Below are 14,766 nucleotides of genomic sequence, written 5' to 3' on the forward strand. Positions count from 1 at the left end.
GCCTGAGTCCAATGTTTCCTGCTACCCCACTAAGTCAGAAGTGGTTCACCCCCTGCCCTGGGGTCTCAGACAAGAGAGAGGTGTGCTGAGGGAGCACTGGCCTGGGAGTCAGGAGACAGGGGTTCCCAGCTCAGACCTCGTCTCTAGTCACGTGGTAATGGGCAAGTTTCCTCCTCTCTCCAGTCCTCACCTGCAACATGAGGGTGTTACAGAAGCTCAGCGTCTTAGAAAACATTTTCTGTTTGACTTGCATAACATTGAAACTACTTTCTGAATTCACCGTCTGTATTTAAAATTGGGAACTTTACATAAAAATTCCGACTCTGGTTGCTTTGAAGTGCTAATCCAGCACTCCCACTAAAAATCACATGACTGTGCCTTTAGATGCGCACACGTCCCTCAGCTTGCTGCAGTCCCCACCACTCCCCACTGTCTTGACGCCCCACCCTACCCACTTTCTGCTGCTCCCTGACCCTGACCTAGAGAGTTTGCACGGGTATGTTGTACCAGAGGAACGTCGCTTGGGAAGTCAGACAGGCACGGAATAGAATGTGACTTGACCCTTTGCTACCTGTCTTTGAGATATATGGGTTAGTAGCCACCCCTAACAAACACACACACGTCACACACACACATGCACACACACAGACACATACACCACACACACACATATCACACACACCACACACACATCACACACACATCACACACACCACACACATGCCACACACATGCCACATACACACCACACACATCACACACACGCCACACACACATCACACACACACCACCCACACTACATACACACCACACATATCACACACACATGACCACACACACTACACACACTACAGACACCACACACATATCACACACATACCACACACACCACACACATCACACACACATATCACACGCACATCACACGCACACCACACACACCACACACATCTCACACACATCACACACACACCACACACATATCACACACACACCACACACACACATCACACACATCAAACACACACCACACACACGCCACACAATCACACACACACCACCCACACTACACACACACCATACATATCACACACACGAACACACACACTACACACACCACACACATATCATACACACATCACACACACCACACACACATCACACGCACACCACACACACACACCACACACACATCACACACACACCACACACACATATCACACACACGCGCACATACACACCACACACACCACACATACATATCACACACGCCACACACACACACACACACACACACACACACACACACACACACACAGACCCCAAGACTGTCGGAGAGGTCAGGAGAGCAAGATGAGCGAAGTTCCTGAAAAAAAAAAGAAGTACTTGTTACATCCTAGCTCTCCTCTCTTTTTATAGCTGAACTCTCTAAAAAGAGAGTTCTCTCTTTTTATAGCTCATATCAGGTGAAGAGATGCCCAAAATGACAGATCAGCATTCTCTCCCTTCTGTAGGTAAAACAAGTTGATCTTAGGGGGAGCCTCCCACCCCTTGTGAAAAACCAGGTCGGGAGGATGCAGTTACAGCTGAGGACCACTGGAGGGCAGGCTAGCCCACTGGCGATTCCTGAGATAACTTCTTTCACCGGAGGACCCAGAAGAAAATTAGGTGATGCTAGAGCCTGTTCCCACCTGGCCTGGTAGCTTGGGATGTCCCAGCCTACCAGTGGGTTGGCTCACCTGGATGGGTTGGCCTTGACCTTTGCAGCCCTCCAGGTTGTTCCCGGCCCCCTGCCAAGCACAAGGAGAAAGTCCTCCGGCTGAGTGCCAAGCACGCACACCTCACACAGGGCCACTCTTACTGGTCCAGGGTCAGGGCACACCTAGCACCAAATGGGCCCATCGGCCTGGTCATGGGGGAGAAAGTAGTCAGGAAGAGGATGCCAGAAGTTTACCAGGCAACCCTGGGCCCAAAAGTCGTCTCCCCTTCCTGGGACGTGATGCAAAGTTGACCTTGGCCTTCGTTGTGCCCAAGGTCACCTTCACACCAGAAGGGTTGCATTGCCGCCTCTCCTGGCCCAAGAATGAAGGATAAGTCCCTCAAAGCCTGGAAATGGCTTGGCAGGGGAGTTGAGGCTGAGGAAGGAGCAGAGGGTACCAGTGGCACCTGGCCATGGGGGACAGGGGACCCCAGAGCTCAGGGACACTATTTTCATTTGCTGCTTAGCCATTTTACTTCTCTCTTTTCCTTTTTCCGCCTTCGTGTCTGCTCAAATTCTACACTCCAAGAAACTTTCAGCAGCTTCCCTGAAAAAAACCACAGTATTGTCGGCACTGCAGGCCGGCTGGGCCTCCATCAAGTTGTGAAATCGCCTTGTTCATTTCATTAAGAAACTTCCTCTCTTGCCACCTGCCTGCTTGGAGGCCTTGACTTTTTTTTTTCTTTTTTTTTTTTTAATGGAGTCTCGCTCTGTCACCCAGGCTGGGAGTGCAGTGGTGAGATTTGGGCTCACTGCAACCTCTGCCTCCCAGGTTCAAGCAATTCTCCTGCCTCAGCCTCCTGAGTAGCTGAGACTACAGGTGAGTGCCACTACACCCAGTTAATTTTTTGTATTTTTAGTAGAGACAGGGTTTCGCCGTGTTAGCCAAAATGGTCTTGATCTCCTGACCTCATGATCCACCTGCCTTGGCCTCCCAAAGTACTGAGATTACAGGCTTGAGCCACCATGCGTGGCCGAATGTCTGTCCATCTTTCTGATGGGAGTCACAGACTCTCCCTTCGCCTCTTTCACATGCCTCAAGTGCTGCCAAATTGCCTCCTCTCTCCTTCCCCTAAACACACACACACCTTTCCATCCAGTAGCTCCCAAGCTGTAAAACTGCAGTTACAGAAACTGCAAGGGTATCAGGATCTTGTCGCCATGCAGATTCTCATTCAGCAAGTCTGGGGCAGGGCCTGGGATTCTGCATTTCTAAGAAGCCCTGACGTGACGGCCATGTTGCTGGGCCATACTAACTTAGCAAGACTGTAGACCAGTGGATTGCAACCCTGACTGCGCATTTAAATCACCTGGGAGCTTTAAAAAATCACTAGTTTTAAAAGGAGTATTTGGGCTGAATGCAGTGGTTTACACCGATTATCCCAGCACTTTGGGAGGCCGAGGCAGGAGGATCACTTGAGCTCAGGAGTTTGAGACCAGCCTGGGCAAAATGGTGAAAACTTGTCTACAAAAAACACAAAAATTAGCTGGGCGTGGTGGTGTGCACCTGTTGTCCCAGCTACTTGGGGCATGGGGAGGTGGGTGGGGTGCTGAGGTGGGAGGATCACTCAAACCCAGGAAGTGGAGGCGGCAGTGAGCCAAGATCATGCCACTGCACTCGAGCCTGGAGGACAGAGTGAGACCCTGTCTTAGGGGAAAAAAAGAGTATTTAGAAAGCTCCCTGGCCAGGTGCGGTGGCTCACGCCTCTAATCCCAGCACTTTTGGAAGCTGAGGCAGGTGGATCATGAGGTCAGGAGTTCAAGACCAGCCTGACCAACATGGCGAAACCCTGTCTGTACTAAAAATATAAAAAATTAGCCGGGTGTGGTGGCAGGCCACTGTAATCTCAGCTACTCAGGAGGCTGAGGCAGGAGAATCGCTTGAACCCGGGTTCAAGCAGAGGTTGCAGTGAGCTGAGACTGTGCCATTGTACTCCAATCTGGGTAACAAGAGCAAAACTCCATCTCAAAAAAAAGCAAACAAAACTCCCTGAGTGATTGTAGTTTACCAGGCAACCCTGAGCCCGAAATTCTGTCTCCCCTTCCTGGGACGTGATGCCAAGTTGATCTTGGCCTTCAGTGTGCCCAAGGTCACCTTCACACCAGAGTGGTTGCATTGCCTCCTCTCCTGGCCCAAGAATGAAGGATGAGTCCCTCAAAGCCTGGAAATGGCTTGGCAGGGGAGTAGTGTGCAGCCGCAGTGGAGACTCACTGGCCTGGCATATGCCATCTCTTGGAGAGGCTAGGCAAGCCTTTGCACTTTTGTAACCCTTATTTTGTCCAGAGGATCCCATGACCTTCCCTCCACAGATGAGGACGCTACATCCAGAGACTTTCCTAACTTTCCCAAAGGTACAAAGCTGGTAACTGGTGGCACCAGGAATCAAAACCCAGGTCTTTGTGACTCCCTGTGACACCCGCAGTTGCTACCCCAGTTTTCTCATCTGTATAGTAAGGGGATGAGTGAAAGGACACGAGGACCTACGTTCTTCATCTGCAAAGATGACCTTATGGCTCATTTCTACACTCCCTTGGGAAGAGTTCTGGATCCTCAGCTACCTGCCCTGCCTGGTTATTTCCAAAAAGTGTCACCATCTGTGATGTACTCTAGGCCCAACAATCACAGCAACAATCTCCTCTACTTTACAAATGAGGAAACAGAGACACAGAGAGAGAACATGACTTGCCCAAGGTCACACAGTGAGTATTCAGTGGGGCTCAGACTCTAACTCAGAAGCAAAAGGAAGGGGTGACCTTGAGGTGGTCCTGGCCTGTGGGTCTACGTGTTTCCTGGAGAGAGAGGGGCCCTCAGGAAGGCAGGAGGGCCTGGTGCACCCGTCCTGGGCTCTGCTTCTGCCCCCGACCCTACCCTTCATGGTCAAGGCTAGGCCTGAGGACCTGTGGCCTCCACTAGAGTAGGACATGCACTCAGCGCACATCCAGAGCTTCCCGGAAAGACTGTACAGTGGCTGGTTTGGTAAAGATCATCCCATCCGGGGCGAGGCTCGGGAAGTTCCAGGGACTGCTGGTCTTCACCCTGCCTCCCAATCACCCAAGTGAAGCACCCTCCCCTTGGCCCTTGGAAGCCACACCTGGTGGCTCATCCCACACACACCCCAACCCTGCCGTAGCTGCCCAGAAAGAGACCTTCGGCCTGGGAAGGAGGGAACAGCAAAGGAGCTTTCCCCAGGGAACAAAGGCCAACTGGGGTCCCCTGGGTTAGAAGCCTGGGACCAGAGGCATCAGTGGTCCTCATGGGACCCTTAGTCCTCCATGTGCCCCCCCCACACACACACACACACACTCCAGTATAGAGTCAGAGCTGAGGGAGGTGTCTGGGGCTGCCTGGAGGGGCTGGACAGGTCTGGGTATCCTGATCATAGAAAGGGACCGTCCCTGCATCAGAGTGACCACAACCCCAGAACTTAAAAAAATAGCAATGACACGCTAGCCCTGGTGTCAACACTTGCCTGGCACATTATAGTCTCACTGAATTCTGCCTCACTGAATTCTCACAACCATCCCATAAAGCAAATACTAAGTCTATTCTGCTTTACAGAGAAGGAAAGTGAGGCCCAGAGGATTGAGTGATTTCACCCAGGCAGTCTCTGCGTGGTTGGAATTCAAACTCCTGGCCGTGAGTCCATGCCTGAGGTTTGACCCTGGAGTCAGCCACACCTGCCTCTAACCAGGAGATCCTTGAGGGGTCCCTCAAGAATCCTGATATGTTTCCATATCAACCCCCTGTGGCAGATGGTATTTTCTAAAAACAACCATCACAAAATCTTCCACCTACATGCTCTTCCTACTATATGATGGTGACACTCCTCTGTGACCACAACAGAGGTGACATTATGTGACTCCCAAGGCGAGGGCCTGAAACAGAGGAGGGCCTGAAACAGTGGCTCCTGGTTGGAATACAGTGGTGAGAGCATGGCTCACCACAGCCTCAACCTCCCAAGCAATCCTCCCACCTCAGCCTCCTGAGTAACTGGGACTACAGGCATGTACCCCCACACCTGGCTAATTTTTTTTTTTTTGGTAGAGATGGTGAGGTCTCACTATAACACTCAGGCTAGTCTTGAACTCCTTCCCTCAAGTGATCTGTCTGCCTTGGCCTCCCAAAGTGCTGGGATTATAGGCAGGACCACACTCTGCCTAGATAACGCTTCTACTTGCTTCTCTTGAAATGCTCACTCCTGGAGCCCTGGGCCATGCCACCAGGAAGCCCAGACTACAAGGGATGGTCACAGGTAGGTGTTCCAGCTGAGAGATGAGGCTGCAGCTGACAGCTAGCACCTAGTGCCAGCCATATGTTCCAGAAAGCCTTCTAGACAATTTCAACCACCACCACGATCTGACTGCCACTGCTGGGAAATGCTGCTCAAGACCTGCCCTCAATGAGCCCTGAGGACCCCCAGAAGTGTGAGGGATAAGTTTTAGGGGGATCTATGACGCAACATAAATAACTGGAACACTCTCCCTGAACCATCGCTCACACACCCCTAGCCCAGCCAGGTCCCTGAATAGCTGGTGCTCCTTCAACATGTCTTTCATTCACAAGCACACTGATGTGCCCGGACAACCCTGGGTATTGTGATGCGTTTGTCCAAACAGCCTGGACCGTGAAAATAAACACCCAGATGGCAGGTGCTGACACACAAACCCTGACATAGGTCTATTTCAGGACCTTCCAGCTTCCTGCTGTGCACAGTGAGGTCTTCACCTGGGTAGGGAGAGACTTAGTTTAACATTTTGCAATCTGGGGTGTGGAATGAGGATAAAGTGTGTAAAATCAACTGTGATGGATACTTGGCCTTAATCAACTGCCCTCAGGGCTCTCTGATCCCTGATCTTTTTTTTTTAAGTTAGCTTTATTGGGATATAATGCATACACCATGACATTTGTCCTTTTAAAGTGTGTAAGTCAATGATTTTGAGTATGTCTACAGTTGTGCAACCATCACTATAATCTAACTTCCTTTTTTGAGACAGGGTCTAGTTCTTTCACCCTGGCTGGAGTGCAGTGGCGAGGTCACAGCTCACCACAGCCTCAACCTCCTAAGCAATCCTCCCACCTCAGCCTCCTGAGTAACTGAGACTACAGGCGTGGGCCACCACACCTAATTTTTTTTTTTTTTTTCGTAGAGATGGTGGGGTCTCACTGTGTTACTCAGGCTGGTCTTGAACTCCTTGCCTCAAGTGATCTGGGCTCCCAAAGTGCTGGGATTACAGGCAGGACTGCACTCTGCCTAGAATCTAACTTTAGAACATTTTTTATCATCAGCCAAAGAAACCCTGTGCCAATAGCAATAACTCCTCATTCTCCACTCTCAGGCTGAGACAACCACAAATCTGCTTTGTCTCTCTGTGGATTTGTCTGCTCTGGACATTTCATCTAAATTGAGCCATACACTATTGGTCTTTTGAGACTGGCTTCTTTCACTAGGCATAATATTTTCCAAGTTTGTCCATATTGTAGCATGTATCAATACTTCATACCTTTCTTTCTTTTGAGACAAAATCTCCCTCTGTCACCCAGGCTGGAGTGCAGTGGCGCCATCTTGGCTCACTGCAACCTCCACCTCTTGGGCTCAAGCCATTCTCCTGCCTTCCAAGTAGCTGGGATGATGGGTGCTTGCCACCATGTCTGTCTACTTTTTGTATTTCTAGTAGAGACAGGGTTTTGCCATATTGGCCAGGCTGGTCTTGAACTCCTGATCTCAAGTGATCGCCCACCTTGGCCCCCAAAAGTGCTAGGATTACAGGTGTGAGCCACCATGACTGGCCAGTACTTCACACCTTTCTGCGGCTGAATAATATTCCGTGTGTGGATATACCACATTTTGTTTCTTCATTCATCAGTGGATGGACATTTGGGTGGTTTCCACTTTTTGGCTATTTTGAATCATGCTGCTACATACATTTGTGTACAAGCTTTGTGTGGCCCTATGTTTTCATTTCTCCTGGCTGGATAGCTAGGAGTGGGATTGCTGTGACCCCTGGCCTTAGCACTCTGCCCCCTTGGCTAGGGATCCAGCATCTTCCCCAACAGGCCCAACTAGCTCATCCTTCAAGTCCCTTCAAGGAAGCCTCGCTGACTCCCTCCGCTGAGTTGGGTCTTCTGTGCCATCCCATCTCCAACCTTTGCACATTTCATAATGGTGATATGATTGCCTGGGTCCTGGCCTTGGCCCCAGCAGGTGACCAACTTGAGAGAGACTTTGGTTCACCACTGTCCATCCCAAGGCCTGGCTCTCCTGCTGCTGGAAGGAGAAAAGACTGATTCTGGGACCAGAGCAATCAGGAAAGGCTTCCTGGAGGAAGTGGGGCTGGAGTTGAGTTGATAGGTTGGTTTGCCCCAGAGTTGGGCAGAGGACTTTGAGGGCTTCGGTGAAAGAAAGGTGTGGACAGCTTGGAGAAAGGAAGGATGGATGGACATCAAATAGGCAGAGAACAAAGCTCAGAGCCCCAGGGCTGTTTAGTCTCTTCTTCTCTAAGGCTGCAAAGTGCCAGTGACTCAGACGTGGAGGAAGGCTCCCCGGCTGCTGCAAGAGGCTCCCACATTAACCCTCACCTGCCTGGAATTGAAAAGCCACAATGGAAGCACTAGGCGTTAACCCTCAGCTGCCTAGTCCTTGAGTCCCAGGGCCAAGGGCTGTGCACATGGCCTTGAGACCCCCGAACAGCCCCGCCCCCCCACCCCAATCTGGTTACTTGAGGCTCAGCCTTCTGATGCCAGGTGGTGAACTTGCCCAGAGAGCACAAAATACCGCAGAGTGGCCAGCGGCTTGAGCGCCCCGCGACAGACAAGTGTCCTAAGAATTGGTGCCTCTTCTAGGGAAAAGGAGGCCTGGGCTCCAAGGCCTTAAAGACTCGCCTAATTTTCCGCATGGATGAGTAGCCCCAGGCCCCGTTCGGATCCGTCTTTATCTCACCGTGTGTCATAGAAATGTCATGTTTCCAATCTCTGGCGGCAAGAAAATGCCGAGCTCTTTTGCTATTGGAAAAAAAAAGGGGGGGAAGAAAACACTGCAGTCCCAATCCTGCCCAATACATCCCAGAACCCAGCCTTGGGTGTTGCCCCGAGGGCGCAGCGCCGCTCCCATCGGTGCTGGGGGTCCAGGAGGCTCTGGGGCCCCGCAGGCCCGGGCTGAGCCCTCCCCTCTGTTCCCGCGTCGTTGGCCCTGAGCGCATATCGCTCGGAACAAGGAGGTGCCAGAGGCTTGGGCGAAGCAGGCCTGGGGAGGGCGCGAAGCCGCGGCGTTGCGATCCTCAGCCACCTGAGTCCCAGCCTGGAACCCTCGGACCATAGGGTTCGGGCCCTCTAGGTGCCAGGCGCCTCGAGTGCCCGGGCGCTCCGGGCGCGGGCTGGGAGGGGCGGACAGCGGGCGGGACAGCGCCCCCGCTCCGCCCGTGGGAGAGCGCGCGCCCCTCCAGGAAGCGCCCGCCTCGCCTCCTGCTTCCCTCCCCACTCCCCCCTTCAGCCGGAGGGAGGAGCCCGAGCCGCCGCCGTTGCCGCCGCCCGCCCAGCCCAGGAGGAGGACCCTACCCGGAGCGGCTGGGAGCGCACGCGAGCGGGCCGTGGCCGCGAGGGCAGCGCCCTGAGCCCGTCCCGCGCCCTCGGGCCAGGCCGAGCAGAAGCAGCGCCCGGGCATGCCTGGGCGGCCCAGAGCGCGGGCAGCGGCAGCCGTGCGGTGAGGGCGGTGGCGTCCGCGGGACCCGCGGTGAGTGGGGCCCGGGCGGGCGGGGCAGTGCCCAAGTTCGGCTTTGGGGACGGGCTCCAGGCGCCAGCGGAGGGTCCCAAGGAAGCCGGGTTCCGCCCCCGGGGGCTGCGGCGCTCCAGTCCCCGTCGCCCGCGCGAACCCGGACTCCGGCGCTTCGGTGACTCAGCTCCGACCCAGACACGCGGGGGCGCCCCGTCGACCCCCGGACTGCGGGGGTAGGGCGGCGGGGTCCCCGGGGAGGAGGGCGCCCTCCGAGGTCGGAGCCCAGCTGCTTTGGGGACCGTCCCACCCGCCCGGAGGTTCCTGGAGGGCGTCCGGGAGGCGGAGTCCCGGAGCTGTGGCAACTGCTGAAGGCGTGAGGTCGCCCTGGCTCTAGGCGGGTGCGGGCCCCTCTCCGCACCCCTCTGCACTCCTTTCATCCCTCACTACCCACCCCTTGCCCCAGGCAGCTGCCAGAGGGCCAGCTCCCAGCCCCGGAACGGGGATCGCAGAGGGGGAGTGGAGCTGGGCAGCTTCCCAGAAGTCGGAGAGTGTTTGCAAACTAGTTTTTGTGAAAAAGCTGTCTGGCACCTGTGTGTTTTAAGGGGGTGGGGGTGGGGCATGGAGAGAGCGGGCGAGAAAGGCCCTCTTTTATTCCCGGTTTCCCGCAGCGATGCTCCTCTGAAAATAGAGGGGTCTTACTCCCCTCTTCCCTGCTCTTTCCACCCCATCCCCCAGCCTTGCCCCCTTTCGTCCCCCAGTTGGAGAAGCTCTCCTATGAGGAAGGGGCTGCTTAAAGGGGGCTGTGGTTTGCCCAAGTTCACAGATGTTGCTGGCTCCGGCGGCCAATAGGGGGTTCATCTTGCATCTGAATCCCCTGCCCCATATGTACTGGGGGAAGGGACAAGGGGTCTGGGAGAATGAGCTGAGCCGCCCTTTGTTTTATCTACCCTTAGTTTTTGCTCCCTTAGGGGTGTGTGCTGTCATCAAAGGAGGGGGGCTCTTTCTGCCCCTTGGGCATGCACAGCTTCAGAGACTGTGGGGAGCCCATGGTTTTCTGGAAACAGGCAGTGAGCGCAGATTTTAATCCCTGGCAGCTCCAGCCTGCCTGTGGACAGCCTTGATGGAGAGGCCTGGGAGACCTGGGTCTGAACCCCACCTATGACCAGCAGGGAACTTGGCCCAGACCCTCTACCCCTTGGGTCATCATCTGTGAAATGGGCTACTGTTCCAGGGCCTGCCTCCTGGAGAATGGGAAAGAGCATGAAGGCACGGTTTTATGGCATTCCTCCTGGCATAGGTCCCGGTGAGCTCTAGGACCGCCCCAGGTAGGTGACAGCCAGCTGGATTGGGAGGGGTCATCCAGGCAGATTCCTCCATGGAAAGAACCGGGAGGAAGGGTGACGTGGACGCTTGGGTTCTTCTCTCGGCTGTCATTTCCTATCTGCGTGCCTAGTCACCCCTTGGACTTGGGGTTTTTTTCTGTCTGTAAAATGAGGCAAAGTGTGACATGACCCAGCTTACAGGGCAGCTGGGAGGCTGGAACTGGGGTGTTGGGAGCAGATGTTTTGCAAGTAGGGAGCACTTCATGAGTGGCAAGTGTTGTGTCTCTGGTGGTGTTCCAAGGGACACTTCCTCCCCTGGAATGTCATGAGAATTGAAAAGTGGGGCATAAGGGAAGAAGAGGGCCAAGAATGGAACCTCAGTTTCTAGCAGTAAGGACAGTACCCCATCTGGTCCTCCTCCCAGCCCTCAGTTTCTGTATCTATGCACCTTTATATTCTTTTCAGGTAACTGTGTATTTCTGTAAAGGTAGGATTAAATTAGATTGTGAGGACTCAGGTGCCAGCACTTACTGGTACGTAGTAAGTGCCTGGTGACTCTTAGCTGTCAGTGCCAGGGGAATATTAGGAAGCCTGATGTGAGTGACTGCCTCCAGGTTTCCTTCTGGGATTGTCTCAGAAATCCTGTCAGGATTTCTGGGCTGTTCTAGGGGCAGGGGCCTGGGGTGAATGAAAGAAGACCAGGAGAGGTGGTAGGTCTGATCCAGGTGCCCCATATCTGCCCCCTCTGGCTGGCCTCCCAGGGCTCTAAGGAGTGAAGAGAAAACAAAAGAGCATTCTCTAGTAATTTCCCCCCTCCTGTCAGAGCAGGAGGCATCATTGCCAGGCAGGGTCCCCATCTGAGAAGCCCTCAGCTCAGGGTCAGGGTGCCTCCAGCCTGACGGAGGTCTCTGTCCCTCTCCCTTCTGCTGACCCTTATACACAGACGGTACTGGGGCTCCTGAGTCAGGAGCAAAACACCTCAAGGACCCAGCTCCTACACCCTTGCAGAATATGGCCTCAGAGAGTGGAGGTGGGATCTCCCCCAGGCCATGCTGGACACGGTTTGGGCTCTGTGGGAGCCAGGAGGCGAGGTCACCCTGTGATCTTAGCAGGCAGCTGCTAGAAAAGTCCACAATCACATGTCTCCCTACCTCCCTTTACAGAAGGGAGGATGTGAGGGTCCCATAGTGCCTGAGGACTGAGCTCAGGTTAGAGGCATCTCCTGGCTCCCTGCCCAGTGCCTTCTGCCCTCACTGGGCTGCCTGACCTCAGTTCCCACTTTTGTGGGAGAGTCAAGAAGACTGCTGTTCCATGTCCTGGGACATTTCTTTTTATTTAGTTTTTTATTTCTTTTAAGGCAGGATCTTGCTCTGTTGCAGAGTATACTGGCATGATCTCGGCTCACTGCAATCTCCATCTCCTAGGTTCAGGTGATTCTTGTGCCTCAGCCTCCCAAGTAACTGGGATCAAAGGCACACACCCAGCTAATTTTTGTATTTCTAGTAGAGATGGGGTTTTGCTCTGTTGGTCAGGCTGGTCTTGAACTCCTGACCTCAGGTGATCCACCCATCTTGGTCTCCCAAAGTGCTGGGATTACAGGCGTCAGCCACTGTGCCCGCCCATAGAACATTTCTTTACTTGTCCTGGCCACACCTGCTCTGAGGTCTGTGATGAGACTGTAGTGAGCTTGTGTCACCATCCCTCCTCACTGCTGCATCTCCTGGTTGTATTTTTCTTGGGGCATTTGCCACTCTTAAAAAATCATCTTCTTTACTCATTGGTGCACCAGCTTATCTGCCTTCCTCCCCAAAGGGTGTCAGATCCACAAAAAGTCAAGATCAAACTGTTCATCTTGCTTAGGGCCAGGTTCCTGCACTTAGAACAGTGCCTAGCACATAGTAGGTGCTCAGTAAATCCTTGTGTGAGGAAAGGCTGCACCTGCCCCTCCTTGTAGCCTCCTGTTAGAATGAGTCTGTGATGCTGAGTGATGGATACAGGAGAATTATAAGCTTGCCCTCTTGAGTCTCCGGAGGGATCTCTGTCTCACCATGCTGAGTGCTGAGGAGAGCATGGCCCTGCTGACAGCTAGATTTCAAACTTGTAGCCTACAGAGCTATGACAGAATCTAAGCCATCCAGTGTGTGCTGCTCAGCTAGCCTGTGGCAAACCAGAGTTTGAAACCTGGAAGCTCACCTCCCAGCATTCACCGTGCTCTTACGATACACTTTTCTCAGGTTGGGGCACCAGGGGTGTGTCTCTGAAAGACTGATGGGAGGGCCCGGCATGGTGGCTCACACCTGTAATCCAAGCACTTTGGGAGGTCAGGGTAGGCAGACCAGTTGAACCCAGGAGTTCAAGACCAGCCTGGGCAACATGGCAAAAACCCATCTTTACAAAAAATAAAAAATAAACAAAATTAGCTGGGTGTGGTGGTGCATGCCTGTAGTCCCAGCTACTTGAGAGGCTGAGGTGGGAGGCTTGCTTGAGCTCAGGAGTTCGAGGCTGCAGTGAGCCCTCACTGTGCCACTGTACCCCAACCTGGGTGACACAGTGAGATGAGACCCTGTCCCAAAAATTTAAAAAAAAAGACTGTTGGGGCCCAACCAGGGGAGAGAGGGGTTAATTAGAAGAGTAGTCTTCTGGGAGCTCGGCATACTCCTTCCTGTGTCCTGGAGAGGGGACAGCCAGGGCACATTGGGCAGGTCATATACCCTCAGCTCCTGACGAGACAAAAGCCTGGAGGGAGACAACTTAGTTGCAGGGAGAATGGGGTCCTGAACTGCTAGGCATGTCCCCACCACAGGGCCTTTGCACATGCTGGGAAACAGGTGAGGAAACAGCACGTGCAAAGGCCCTGTGGTTCAGGAACCCATTCATTCATTTATTGAAAAATATTCACTGAGAGTCCAGGCGAGGTGGCTCATGCCTTTAATCCCAGCACTTTAGGAGGCTGAGGTGGGTGGATCACTAGGTCAGGAGTTTGAGACAGCCATGGCCAACATAGTGTAACCCTGTCTGTACTAAAAATACAAAAACTAGCTGGGTGTGATGGTGGGCACCTGTAATGCCAGCTACTCAGGAGGCTGAGGCAGGAGAATCGCTTGAACCTGGGAGGTGGAGGTTGCACTGAGCTGAGACCGCACCACTGCACTCCAGCCTGGGCGACAGAGTGAGATTTCATCTCAAAAAGAGAAAAGTTTACTGAATACCTGCTGGGTACCAGCTATGGCTGGGATAAAGCCACGAATGAGAGAGACCAATGCCTTGCTCTCCTGGGGCTTCTGGTCTATTAACATCCCAGCTCAAATGCGGCCTCCTCTGCCTCACCCCATCACAATCACTTCACCTTGTTTTATTCCCTTTATGGCATTTTCCACTCTCTGAGATTTCCTGCCTTTGTCATTTGCTCACCTCGCTGTCCCCTTAGCTCCATCCCGAACTCCCATGCCCAGAAATTGAGTGTGTCTTGATCATGGCTGCACCTTCAGAACATAGCAAAGTCACTGGTCCAGAGGAGCTGCTTAAGAAACAAACATCTGTTGAATGACCACATGGAAGGCTGCGTGGTGAGGGAAGCCTTCCTGGAAGGTGGAGACCCAGAGTCACAGGTGAAAGAGGAATGACATCTGTGCACAAGCCTCTTCAGTTTACAAGCCTTTCACTGCTACCTTAAGAGCATAAAGAAGAAAGCAGTGGTGAGAACCATCGTTATCAGGAGCTCCATTTCCTGTATGAAGAAAGTGAGGCTAGAGAGGTTAGGGGGCATGGCCCGGGTTGCATAGAGAATGGGTGACTTTCCCCAGCACACCTCAGTCCCTTAGCTGGGCAGGCAATGGCAGCCAGTGATGTCCCACCCAAGGGGATCCCCAGCCCCCAGTCTTTTAGTCCTAGGCAAGTCCACCTTCTCTCAGATACCCAGCTTTCCCCATTCCCTCCTCCATGGGAGTCTCCTGCCCTTGGAGCTAAGTACTCAGTC

General features: G+C 53.4%; 1 protein-coding gene across 8 annotated transcripts in view; it reads left to right on the forward strand.

Annotated features, from left to right (window-relative positions):
• Positions 1 to 9,299: 9,299 nt before the first annotated feature.
• Positions 9,300 to 14,766, forward strand: part of CPNE2 (copine 2) — a 55,975-nt gene continuing 50,508 nt past the window's right edge. For all 8 annotated transcript variants that reach the window (XR_013530505.1, XM_078358267.1, XM_008985920.4 and 5 more), the window contains exon 1: positions 9,300 to 9,486. The gene's annotated coding sequence lies outside the window, so the exon portion shown is untranslated. The remainder of the gene's footprint in view (positions 9,487 to 14,766) is intronic.

The sequence above is a fragment of the Callithrix jacchus genome, chromosome 20, assembly GCF_049354715.1.
Source record: "Callithrix jacchus isolate 240 chromosome 20, calJac240_pri, whole genome shotgun sequence".
In the NCBI taxonomy this organism is placed as follows: domain Eukaryota; kingdom Metazoa; phylum Chordata; class Mammalia; order Primates; family Cebidae; genus Callithrix; species Callithrix jacchus.